This window comes from Dermacentor variabilis, chromosome 8, assembly GCF_050947875.1.
Source record: "Dermacentor variabilis isolate Ectoservices chromosome 8, ASM5094787v1, whole genome shotgun sequence".
NCBI lineage: Eukaryota > Metazoa > Arthropoda > Arachnida > Ixodida > Ixodidae > Dermacentor > Dermacentor variabilis.
Window position 1 is genome coordinate 55,390,855 of NC_134575.1, and position 14,252 is coordinate 55,405,106.

A 14,252-nucleotide genomic window follows, 5' to 3' on the forward strand; every position below is an offset into this window, starting at 1 on the left:
TTGATTAACAACTTTGTTCACGCCTTTTTCCACGCTGGTCAAGTTATGATTTTTCTCGTTTCCAGATCCGCATTAGCCGTCAGTGCGAATCGCTCTGTGCACGCCATCAACCAATTATCAAGTCTTGCATGAGTGGCGTTACTTGCTTTATTTTTGAATAAAATACCATGCTGTGCACTTGTGACAGCAGCAAAACACTATCTTTGATACTCAGACTAATTGCTGCGCACATTATTTTTTATGACTACATATATGATGCCGTCTTACACATTAATAGTTTCTATACAATCTATTATGAAATAGATAAAATTAATAACTTCACTGCCCCAATCTTTATGAAAGGTAGAAACTACGGTGATGTGAATTATCATCATCAAACATTGTCAAACTCAACGTTTTCCGAACAAAATTGATCGGAATTTCAAACAAAACACCAAGCACGTGGAATGCTTGTAATGCGTTTTCTTAGATACATGTCTACCACCCCTACTGTCGCCTTCTTTAGTTCTTTCTAACACACAGTTTCAGTTAAATCAAAGAGGCACAGTTCATACTATGTAACAAAAGTGAAATGCACGAGTGCACATCACGCCTGAAGAACCAAGGTCCTAATTAAACGTCACGTAATGCCACCGAAGGCAACTTCATTAAAACGAAGCGACCATAACGCATGCTCCAAGTTACAATTCTCCAATAGTTCATCAAATGCCAACCCGAGATGGCGCATCGGAATGTGTAGAATATATCTACATCCTATTCAAAATACGACAGAAAAGTGGGTGCATACGACATGCCTTCACATATCACCAAATGAAAATAACAGGGCGGATGTCACGATCACTGTCGAGGGTAATCCGAATAAAATATGACAAATGCAGCGACAGATCGTGCGGTGGAAATTCTGAGACTTTCGGTCTTCGGCTATATGCCACATACTCCGGTTTCATCTTACTTTGCTGTAGCACTCGCTTGCAAAGGTCACTCATGAACTCGTCAGCTTGACGACGTCTGTATTAAGGCGACCCAGTGACGATGGAATAACTATGACGCAATGATATCAGCTGGACGAAAAAAAGACAGATTTACGACAACGGCACGTCCGTAATGAGATGTCGATTCCTATGTTAGGACGATCGTGTGAGGACAACAAATGTGTCGGTGCTGACAAGAGGACAACGAGATGACGACGAATGTATGACAGCGATGTCGGGACGACTATGGTATGAGCACAACCAGATTAAGAAGCATGAAATAGCGACGATGGCATGATCATGGCGGCCCGACGACAATAGCATCACATCGGATTCATGATAGCGTCAGTCTGACAACTTAATGACAGTGTTAACATGATGCAGACTACCGACTGTCTGACAATGAAGGCACGACAAGGACGACCTAATAAGGTTTGAATGATGACACTATGATTGCAATAAAATGACAAAGAGAAATTCACGTCTAAGGAATCGCGAAGGTAGTAAGACGACGACGGCCTGACGACAATGGGATGACGTTACGGAAGTGAGGATAATTATAGAACGTTATAGTGACGATGATGCCTTGACGACGACTGTGTGACAACGGCAACGCCAACGGCGACAGAAAAAAATGCACCCGTTGTGTTCATATATTTATATTCCACTAAAAAACATCAAAGGTGCACCACCGGAATAAAATATCACAATAAGAACACTATTCAGAAGGTTTCGCGGAGATTCGGATGATTGCGCTATAACATCATTGACCGCAAATTATTGCGCGGTTCTCGAATTGCGAAACAAGGTGGGGTGTCAGGTGGCTTTGCGCGTAAACCAAATAACTCTGCCGTGAAACAACGCCCAACACATACACGTCTTTCAATGCGAAACTTTGTGTGACTCATATTAGTGTTTAAATTGTTGTTTCGTTTCCTTGTTCGAATGTTTACACAGCACTCCGTCTAACCTGGGCAAACGTGGCAGCAACAATTGGGAATTTCATATTCGACAGAACCTACAAAATAGCGCAAGATCTTTTACACGCTTAATAGATAACTCCCTTATTTTTTATGATATGTAGCTTCGTATCAAGATTAAAAGCCAACATCTTGTATCCTACACGCGCAGGCTCCGGCTTGCCACCATCGTCAAACGTGTATCTGACTAAACGGAACTAATTTCGGAAACAGTCTAAACAAACTTGATGACGTGGTAGGCTGATTCTGACACATGTGGCCTATAGACTTCGTGCCAGATGTTTAATTTGGTTTGCACTACTGGCTGTGGCTAGAGGTACTGCAATCTGTGACGTTGTACGGCCATTCCTAATGATGATATCGCATTACAGAGGCCCATTTGCAACACGTTGTCCCAGCTTACTGCTTATTTCTCCTAATATAACTCCTAAATTGTATTGGGTAGTTTCTCATAGCGCTTGCTCACGGAGATGAAACGCATGCAGGACATTTGTGATGTCATTGTGTAAGAGTTTGGTTCAGGGGTAGCTGCGTAGAGCCACTGTTTAGCGCGTCACAAATGTGCGATCGTGTAGTCCGTGGTGGCCATAGAGGATAACTGTGAATGTCTCCATAGGGAAGTGCGAAATGCGACCAAATCTGAAGTAACGACATTCATTAACTTTGTTATCAAAAAAGAAAAGGTGAATCTAATCCATTCCTGTGTATTCCTTCATTACAAGTATCATAAGAAGCCAACAAACACTGACACCAAGGACAACATAGGGGAAATTACTTGTGCCTAATAAATGAAATAAAGAAATGATAAATTAAAGGAGATTAAAGTGGATAAAAAACAACTTGCCGCAGGTGGGAACAGAACCCACAGCCTTGGCATTTCGCGTGCGATGGTCTACCAATTGACCTACCGCGGCGCTGCTTCCCCATCCACATTTTTGGGTATTTATGTGTCCTAGTAGAACCCGGGAGTGTTAGCCAGCACCACCACTCACATACCTTGGCGGCGGAAGTGGAACGTCTTTTTTGAGGCAGGCGTCACGAGAACGTGATCTTTTTGGGTGAAGGCAAGTGGTCAATAAACCCACACATGCTACCTGAAGGCATCAATGTTCCGCATTCGAGACCCTCGCTATGTAATAAACGAGAAGAGAGGGGGTTAACCGAGGGTCCCGATTTTTATTAGTCATATCATAAGAAGCCAACAAACGCTGGCACCAAGAACAACATAGGGGAAATTACTTCTGCTTAATAAATGAAAACAAAGAAATCGTAAATTAAAGGAGATTAAAGTGGATAAAAAAACAACTTGCCGCAGGTGGCAACCGAGCCCACAACCTTCGCATATCGCGTGCGATGCTCCACGAATAGAGCTACCGCGGCACTGTTTCCCCATCCAATTTCTAGGGTATTTATGTGTCCTAGTAGAACCCGGTCATAGAAGTCATAGTCATAGTCATAGAAGAATTCCAACTTCCGACTATGGCAACGGAGAACTCGACATAGGCGGGTCAGCTAATCCGGCAGGCGGCGAGCCTATCTTATCGCTACAAAGCGCAGCCCAGAGGGCCGTACATGCCTATGAGATCCGTTGATTTACCTCCCATTGATACAGTGTCAATTCGCAATGGTCCGAACATCGTCGTTCCCGAATCTCACGCGCGCATGCGGTCTTGAAAGCGCCTAGGTATACGATATATTTTCGGCGGATTTGAACAGCGCGTAAAACTTGTGTGCAAAAAAAAAACGTAAGGAAAAGGGAAAAGTTGCAGCGCCTACCGAGATGCACGATATATTTTCCGCGCATTTGAACAGCATTTCAAACAGCACTCAGGCATCGGAGACGTCTTTCCGAACGAGGCGGAAGTGACACTGAAGCACCGCCCAAGGATGACGTATTACATGAGAGAAGGGTGCATTGGCAGAGATTTTCCTTCGAAGGGCCAATCCTCAGAGTGGTGCGACGGGTCGCCAAACAATATGGCTCTGAGCCGCGCTTAAAATAGGCAGCCTTGGAGGCAGCTTTGCCCTATGGTTGGAAAGTGCTTAAATGACGCCTCCAGTAAGCTATAGTGTGTACATCTGGGATGAGTTATATATTGTTTGTAGACTTCGTGCGAGGATGCTATCAACATTTCTTTTGCCGCCGCACTTGCAGCACTGGCAATTTAGCAGTTGTGAACACATGCTCGCGATATACGGGAGTATAAGCGGAAAACACCTCGAAAACGAATATAGGTGCAAAAGTAGAAGAAATAAATGGACGCAGCCTACGAGCTCTTTACTTGATGAAAATCTGTATGTGGACTTTGCAACTGTTGTTGTTACGTTATTTTTTACTTATTGTTTGTGCGATACTGCAAGCCTTCTATGCACATTTCATGATAATGTACCATAATTTAGGTTATTACTGATATGCTTGCATAGCCTTTTGTAAAACTTGTATGCTAGACCGAAGTGCAGAAAGAACAATATTCTCAACATCGCATTTCACTCAAGTGATTACGCATTTAAAGGGCATTTGGGATCAAAAATGCCAGCCAGATTGCCATCAACTTTCGATTCGGTCCTTAACTTCTCCTTTCAAGTTATTGTTGTAATGAAAGATGTTTTGTGAGACGTTTTATATGTGTGCCCTACTCGCATACCCGTGATCGCTTATATCCACCTGGTGCTTGTAGTATTCTAAATAGTTCCTGTACTTACATCAGTTCATTCATTGGGATGAATACTATGATAAAAAGCACTGGCGTGGCGCAGTGGTGGAATAGCTTACTGCCGCTCAGAGGGCTGGATCCCGGCGGTAACTCGTAATTTTTTTCCCTCATTTCTTGCTATAGCTGCGGCGGACACCGGCGGCGGCGGCGGCGGCGGGCGACATCGCCAACGGAAACGGCTATGTGAATGAGCACATAACAGCTTATGCTGTAAAAACAAACTTAGTGAAGAAGAAGCAGGCAAACCTAGACGCAGTTAAGAGGAAAGGAAGACAAATGCTATTGTTGTTTACATATAGGGTGCAGAAAATCGCAGGCTGGTGCTCACAAACAAATACGCAGCTTTAGCACACGAACATGAAGATATTATAGCGGTAATAAATGAAACCGATACCAGATTATCTTCAGAAGCAGCAATTGAAGTGGGAGGTAAGGAACCATAGTAACCATTGGGTAAGTTCTCACAAGTAACAAAGGACCTAACGACGAAGTGAGAAAGCATGAATGTGTCTTACTCAAGAAATCAGATAGAATCCGTTAAACTGCCCAATGCTGTTACACAAGATTTTCTTTTAGTAAAGAAGATGGATCGTGGCGCTTTGGCGCGGAGTATCGTCACCTAAACGTTAAGAAGAAAGATGATTATCACTTATCGAGAATGGGTGATGCGCATGTTTGCCTGTATGGTGCCGCTTACTTCTCTTCTATCGACCTTCGATCTTGACACTGGCATATTGCTGTAGACCCAATGGACCGAGAGAAAATGGGTTTTGTAATTCCCTGTGGGTTTTATCCGTTCAAGCCCCTGCCTTTTGGTCTCTGTAATGGCCCAGCCTCATTCGAGTGAATGGTGGACTGTCTGCTTCATGAGTTCAATTGTTATACGCGCTTGAGTTATTTAGATGACGCGATTGCATTTTCTCCTACGTTCGATACACACCGCAAACCCCTTTAAGCGATTCCTGACATGTTACGCCGTGCCGTACGTACTTCAGTTAAATTGATCGAAGTGCGGTTTCGGCCGTCGCTGCATTACAATCCTTGGCCATATTGTGGATGGGACCGGCGTTCAACCTCACCCAGAAAAAAATTTGGGCCGCGAGAACTACCCTGTGTCGAAGCCTGCGAAATATATTTGTAGTTTTCTCGGGCCCTCGTCCTATCTTTGCCGGGTCGTGAATATTTCGCTATATTTGCGAAACCGCTCACAGATCTCATACAAGACGAGCGCTTTATCTGGTATCCTGGAAAAGCCGCAGCTTTCTCCGAGTTATCCGCGACGCACACAAGGCCTCCCCCTTTGGCCCACTACGAACCATCAGCTCAAACGGAAGTAGGCACTTACGCGACTTGTTACGGGATAGGCGCTGTCTTGGCACAGCTTCATCGTGGAGGGAACTGCGTCGTCACTTATGTCAGCAGGCTACTGTCTGCTCTGGAGCGAATTGACTCAAATAGATAACGTGAGTGCCTCGCTCTTATATGGGCACTTGCAAAATATTGATCTTATCTATTTGGCCTACCGTTCACAGTAGTTTAAGATCCCCCTGCCGTTTTCGGCTCACATTTTTGAGAGCTCCTGCAAGCAAACTAGGTCGTTGGGCACTGCGGCTGCAAGAGTGCACCTAAACGATGGCATACAATGTATAGCCTACGCAAAGCTGCGGATTGTATGTCCTCCTATCGTGTAGCCTGCTTTGAATTTTCGTGCACTGAATCCTTCGACTGCGTCTTTTCCGTGAGCGAGTTGCTTTACATCGCCAATGAACAGCGTCAGGATGCCTACTAAAAGGAAATAATCGTGCGCCTTGAATTCGCTTCCAGTGACCCCTCTGGACGCATGTTAGCCCTGAAGGTTAACACCTTACATAGGCATACCATGTACCGTGACCATCCTGATCTCCTATTCATACTGTCACACCTGCGCTCCACAGTTCGTCGTGAGCTCCCCGACGCCCCAACCACTCTCTGCCTTCGTGTCACACGCACACATGACCGTGCACCATCGGTTCTGTTGGCCTGGCTTAGCCCGCTCAGTGCGACGCTGTGTCAGCGCCTGCGAGTTCTGTCAGCGGCGAAAGAAAGCGTTCAGGCTTCTTGCAGGGTATGCTTCGGTCATAGACGTTGAGCTCTTTTTTCATACCGGTTTGGACCTTCTCAGACCCTTTCCTACATCTATTTCTGGAAACAGATGGGTTTTCGTCTCTAACAATTACGCTACGCGCTGCGCAATGACACAAGCCCTGGCGACCATCTGTGCTACAGACGTGGCGGACATTCTCCTCCGTGACCTAATTTCACTACACACAGCCCCAGGTCAATTTCTCACAGACTGAAGCCGTACCATCCTGTCTAAGGTCATCGACCGTATCTTACGCTGCTGCTCCACATGGCACACTATCATCATGTCATGCCATCCCCAAGTGAACGGGCTCACCGGGCTCTTGAATCAGACCTTAATAGAGAAGCTTTCGAAGTACGTGTCGGCTGACCACAATGATATCATCTTAGCGCTGCCTTCGTGGTATTCGCATATAATTCATTCCGCCCGAGTTGTGCTGGATGCTGTCTCTTTTACCAGTTTTACCATACAATGGACATATTTCTTTTCCTTTCCCTGGAACTTCGACTAGTGAATATACGTCCGATGCCTTTACACGGGCTGATTACATTCGGTAGATAACCCGTAGTAGACTTGTTGGTTTCAAAGAGAACGAGAAATGCCTTTACCACCAGCGACACCACAACGAGCGTTTTCCTCCGGGTGCCCTTGTGCTACTTTGGACACCCTCCTGATGTGTGGGTCTTCCTGACAGGCTCCTTCCTCGATACACGAGCAAATACCACGTCCTTCAAGAAGTGACTCACGTCACGTACGAGATTAAGCCCACCCGTTCCACGACATGTCCTGTACGTTGTCCACTCACATCGTTTACCTTTCGAGATTTAAGCACTACCACCCGTGCTCTGCTGTGGATCCTTAGTGTCGCCAAGCTGGCGCTTCGGCCGCCCGTGGTCATGCTACGTATTATTCGCAGTTCATGTGAACACTTGGATTTACTGCGACATACCTATCAGCGGCCCCTGCCTGATCTTAGGACGACGATGGGCTTTGGTGGATATTCGTTAACTTCCATGTTGGCGAGTGCTCCTACCCATTGTAAATGCACCACGTAAATAGTTTTACCTACTGTGCTTCTACATAACGCTATTAGAACGTCAGAAAGATTGAAGAAGCAGGAAAAATGACCCCGGCATGAAATTAGGGAGAAGAATAATAGGCCTATGACAGAACAAAATATTTGCAGCGAAAGATAAACTGCGGGGCTCGACACCGCACCAAAGATGCCGCACTTACCACCGTTGTTGATACAGGCAGTAGTTAACTTGGCGATGTGCCATGGCTCCGCTCAGTTCCAGCCAACTGTTTCCCTATGACGCCTTTCCAAAATACACTTCCTTGGTGTGTCCATTGATGCACGGTTATTCCCGGATGCATTGCTTAGACAACTTCAGTGTTCGCCTGGTCCGCCTCATGCGGAGCCGTTTCGCTCATGCCGGCAGTTTTCCAGCGCCACCTCTTGGGCTAAGACAACTACGGATTTCCTGGAGCCATTTCTGGAAGAAACCGGTTTTTGGACTGGCAACCTGAGTGTGAGGTTGCCTCACCTGGAAACGTCACAGCAGTACAAATGCGCCAGTGTGCAACGATCCACTTGGGGTTCGACACCGCAGCAAAGATACCGCACTTGCCACCGTTGTTGTTAGAGGTTAGTTACCTAGAAGCAGCACCTTGTATTAGGTCTCGTAATTACTGTTTTATCGCGGTGTCGAGCCCACCACTATTATTTGATACACTGAACCACTCTTTGTGTATTTTAACTCGCTTGTGCTCTTTCATGTCTAGACTACAGCTTATGCTTTCTGGCGATGTAAAAAGTAATCCAGGGGCCATGAGCAAGGCGGCGGCAGATGCCTTTGCCTCAGCCATGGAAATAATGTTTAAACTACAAGAGGGGCAGGCTAATTTACTGGCCAAATTGATAATGAGCAAGGAGGGTTGTGCAGCTGCCGAGAATGAACTGAAGCTCCTAAATGCCAGAATAGCAGGTTTGGAAACATGCAACATATCCGAACAGCAAATATCCAATGTCGTCACAACTACAAATAACTTGCGCAGTGTTACTGACCAGTTGTCTAACATTTCATCTAACCGCTGTGGTTGCTCAGTGGCTATAGTGTTGGGCTGCTGAGCACGAGATCGTGGTATTGAATCCCGGCCACGGCGGCCGCATTTCGATGGGGGCGAAATGCGAAAACACCCGTGTACTTAGATTTAGGTGCACGTTAAAGAACCCCAGGTGGTCGAAATTTCCGGAGTCCTCCACTACGGCGTGCCTCATAATCAGCATGTGGTTTTGGCATGTAAAACCCCATAATTTAATTTCTTTTCTTCTTCCTTCTTATCACGAGCCGCGGTTCGGGCGACGACAACTTCGTTTCAGCACGCTCGTCCACTGAGTGGCAAAGCAGTGCGCAGTTTTCCGCGCTTCAGGCACAGGTGAAGCCCACGCTTGACTTGATTTGAATGGCGCTTGTCGTAAACACGCCGGAGGAAACGCAATGAGCGTCCTGGGCACATTCACGCCAGACTCAGTCAGATAGGGAGCCAAGCATAAGGAGTCAAGTCAAGCATAGGGAGCCTACAGTCACGCATGGACTTCAACTTAAGTTGCGTTAAAGCCGTTGAAGCCCCTTAAGAATAGGGTGCCTCGACGCGCGGATCTCGGGAGAGCATCGAGAAGCGGCCTAAAGGCCTCCGAGATGGAGCAGCGCGCGCCAACGGTTGCGCGCGCCGTTAGATCTTGGATTTCACTACGCTACATCATAGGGGTTATAAGCAAAGCGCGTTATACGGAGCTATTTTAGCACAGCCACAGTTGTGAATCAACATTATTTTCCAAAACGCCTGTCGTAAGAAAGAAAATTCACTGATTGCTGTATTATTGTCGCAATATTTTATTTATTTATATTGAAATTACAATGTTTTATATAAAAAATATCTTCCTTCTGTCATATGAACCGTCACAACATCCACGCCGGCTATGCTCTGTTCCTTTATCTGATTGGCTTTAACGCCGCCACTGTGCCATAGGAAAATCCGTAGTCCATCGTAGCGCGAGCGGCGTGCGTCCGCGGCTCCACGGGCTTCACGGTGCCATTGAGGGTGCGCAAATTTGTTTGCCTGCGCTTGTTTAGGCTACGGCGGTTCGCGCCAACTGTGCGCCGGTCTGTTCTTCAAGCGGCTATCTCGGTTCGCGGTCTACGGGTTATGGAAGTCACCTGTTTGCTGAGAGTGGGCAATAATGGGCCCATAAGGAAACTGAAGCTCAGCGAGCCAAATTTGCGTGGCCTTAATGACTCCACGAGGAAGTGCAGCCTGCTTGCTACGGAAATAGACTTCAGCAAGGACAGATTTCAGGTAAGACTCACTTCATTGGTTGACGATTGTGAGGTAGTGTAAAATGCGTTATAAGAGCGGTTTTCCAAACGTTTAAGCTCAGTAAAGCAGTGATTTGAGCTGGTCGCTGCGGCGATTACGAAAACAGAACTATAATATCGCATAGACGTAACACCTAAGCGGGCAGACATTGGTATTCGTGCAATAAATATATGCCGTTTTAATTTAGCGCTGCATGTGTGTCAGCTTACTGTCGCGTGGGTTTTCGCGCTCTTATATTTCCGTCTCCGAGTTCTTTCCCGAACGAGGGGCTTCGTTAGACCACCGCCGTGGTGTACGATTGACGTGAAAATTTCTGTGGCCACAGGCAAGCACGGCCATCGATTGCACGGGCTGCGCTATGATTTTTAGATTGCCGGCACAACACTTCTCTATTCCCAGCCTTAATATAGCGCGAGCCTTGTTGGGGAGGTGACATGGCTGTTCTGCTGAGGCCAGGTGTGGTCGAGTCCCACCGTTGCCAATATTGTTTTAACAGGTACATTGGCTTAAGGAGTTTCTTTTGTAAAATGTAAGGAAAACGTTATTGCCGTAAAGTTCGTCTGTTTTGTTTGCTACACTTAGACTGTAACTTTACATGTTTATGAAATTGCTTTGAAATACGTGTGCGTTATGATGGTGCCTTGCATGAACCAATGCCTACGAAGCAAATAGAGTTATTAACTTGAGATTAACCGATTACTACTGTTTCTGTTCAGCAGTTTGGTTTTTCCTATTAACGATTGAACACTTACATTATTTGTTCAGTTCCTTTGGGTAGCGCCAATGCGCCCTCGTAAGACGTGAGCAATCCGGAAAGATCCCCATTACATAGTATATAACCAGAAATCTTCCACCTCTGTTTTGTATATCGGATGTCAAAGTGATATATGCTTAAGCTCAGTCCATAGCTGATGTTGCGTTGTCTTTCCTTGTTCTGGTATATATGACATGTGCTGGACAAGGAATTCAACGAATACATTGATGTCCTAGAAGATGATGCAATACCAGATAAGGCCTATGTGCGCGTTTTGAAAACACATGACAGCTGGGGAGAAGAGGTCCGTGGTACATACACAACATTTCTCTTTAAATTTAGATATTTAGATATTTATAAATTTATAAATTTATTATTATTAGAAATTTATAAATTTAGATATTTTAGCTCTGATTGATTGTGTAATCATGCTTGCAAAATCATCAGTTGCCGCATGTGCTCACAAATAACTGAATAAAATTTATAGGCGCTTGGGCATGGGCCTAAAAGATTTGACACAAAGCAGTAGTGTATCTATGCGCAACACCATCTTGAGAACATTATTTTAAAACTATTCATTGTATTATCCCCTTTGACTTATCATTTTATGTGATTACTTCTAACAATACATGTGTGCTGGCACTTAGAAAGACTGATACCAGTACTATAACTGCAACAATTTGTATTTCAGGGTAGCACATCAGGCACACCAGATGCTGCAGACAGCAACATTGAGCTGCCCATCAGAAGTGCTACAAGGTATGAATAATTACCAATCAATAACAGCATCTTTATTTTCTCTTCAGGATGAATGCTTGTCCCAGCGATCTCCAATTACCCATGTCTTGCGCCAACCGACCCTTTGCTATGCCTGAAAATTTTCATATTTTTTTACACCACTTAATTTTCTGCTGTACTCGGCTGCACTTCCATCTGCATGGCACCCTTCCAGTAACTCGTAATAGACCACCGATTATCCAGTTTACGTATTACATGGAGTGCCCAGTTTCATTCTTAAGTTTTATTAACTAGAATATAACTAGGAGTTAATTAAATTAGAACTAGCTATAGAACAGCTTCCCTCGTTTTCTAATCAACGAAACTGCCTTCCTGTCTCTGAAGGTTACACTTTACATCTTGTTACATCGCTCCTTGTGTGATCCTCAACTTCCAGCCAAGCTTCTGCTCTAATAGTACCAACAGTATTATACTCTGCCCCCCATTGATGAATAAAAGTACAGCTAGAATGAATGAATGAATGTGTGTGGTTTAGTGGCGCAAGGGCCAGATGTGGCCAAAGAGCGCCATGACAGGTGGTAGTGTTAACGATGTATTATGGAAGATGTGACTTGGCTGTAAAGTGGCCTAAAAATAGTCGCTGTAAATGCGTAAAATCTATGTACTATAAAATTATGGCGATGACTAATGACGAATACTATAAACATTAAAGTCCATCGTACAAGAATGATGCAAAATAAAAATATATAGGATGTTAAAATTACTTGGAGCACTGCTGCCTCGCCAGAGCCTTTGAAACACAAGGGCCTAGAGGCTTGTGCTATACTAAAGAGCTATTGCAGCGGCATCCTCTGAAGAGAGCACCCGTTACGAACATGTGGGGCTAAAAACATGCAAGACAACATCTTTCAGAAAACTTAGGACTGCGTTGGTGTCAAACAAAGGTTCTGGGCCGAGTAGCATTACGGGATGTAGGGGGATGTGCTGCCGGTATGCTAGGGAAAAATGGTTCCTTCTTTCAGATTCGGCTGCCCGACACTCCAGGAGGACGTGAAGGACGGTCAGCCTCTCCCCGCATCTACCACAGGTTGGAGGATCATTTTCAGTGAGTAGAAAGTTATGCTTGCCAAACATGTGTCCAATTCTGAGGCGACAGAATAGGACATCTGTTCGCCGTGATTTTGTTACGGAGGGCCAAGAACCTAACTGTGGCTTTATTACGTGCAGTTTATTATTTATTTCTGCGTCCCACATACGTTGCCAGTGGTTTCGCAGTTTTCGTCTTAAGAAAGGCTTCAGATCTGTGACAGGGACCGAAGCAGTAGGACTAACTGCATGCAATGAAATGGATGTGGCCATCTGGTCCGCTAGTAGGTTTCCCTGAATGCCTCTATGACCAGGAACCCAGCATATAATCACATGTTGGTTAGATATATATGCTTTACACAGTGCGGAGTAGAGTTGATTAATTACCGGATTTTTGTGGCTAGAGAAAGACATCAAGGCCTTCACAACACTTAGGGAGTCCGTATATATAACTGATTTCTGGAGTTTTGACTTATTTATATGCTTGGCGACCGACAGCAGTGCGTAAGCCTCAGCCGTAAAGATACTAGTTTCCGGATGCAGTACATCGGTTTCAGAGAAGGATGGGCCGAAGGCTGCATAGGACACCCCGTCGTGTGACTTCGATGCGTCTGTGTAGAACTCCGTGCAGGAGTATTTGTGCTGGAGTTCCCGGAAATGCATTTGCATTTCAATCTCTGGAGCATGTTTTGTAACTTGCATGAAGGATATATCGCATTGTATCTGCTGCCACTCCCAAGGAGGTAGCAGCTTGGCTGGATGCATTGGGCGAAGCTCGAGGATTGGGACACGCATTTCGTCACTAAGCTCCCTCACACGCAGCGAGAAAGGCTGTCTTACGGAGGGACGATTATGAAATAGTGTAGCATATGTCGTATCGTTAATGGTATTAAAACACGGATGTTGAGGATTAGAGTGGACTTTCAAAAAATATGTTTGGCTGATGTATGTTCTCTGCAGATGAAGTGACCACTCATTTGATTCTGCATATAAGCTTTCAATAGGACTTGTTCTGAAAGCTCCAGTGGCCAGTCGGATTCCTAGATGGTGGACCGGATCTAGCATCTTTAGCGCGCTCGGGGCTGCAGAATGATAGATCACGGCACCGTAGTCCAACCGTGATCGAATGAGGCTCTTGTAAAGATTCATTAAACATTTCCTGTCGCTGCCCCATGTTGTGTGGTATAATACTTTAAGTAAGTTCATTGTTTTTAAGCATTTGACATTGAGGTACTTTATGTGTGGAATAAACGTTAATTTCGGATCAAGTATGATGCGTAAGAACTTGTGTTCTTTGTTCACAGGAATTCGCTGACCATACATTTCGATACTGGGTTGTGCAATGAGCCCTCTCTTTCTTGTGAAAAGCACACAAGAACTTTTGTTGGGGTTAACTTTAAATCCGTTTTCTTCTGCCCATTTGGACACTTTGTTCAAGCCCTGTTGAACTTGCCTCTCACATACAGTAAGGTTACAGGATTTGAAACCTATCTTTATGTCGTCTAC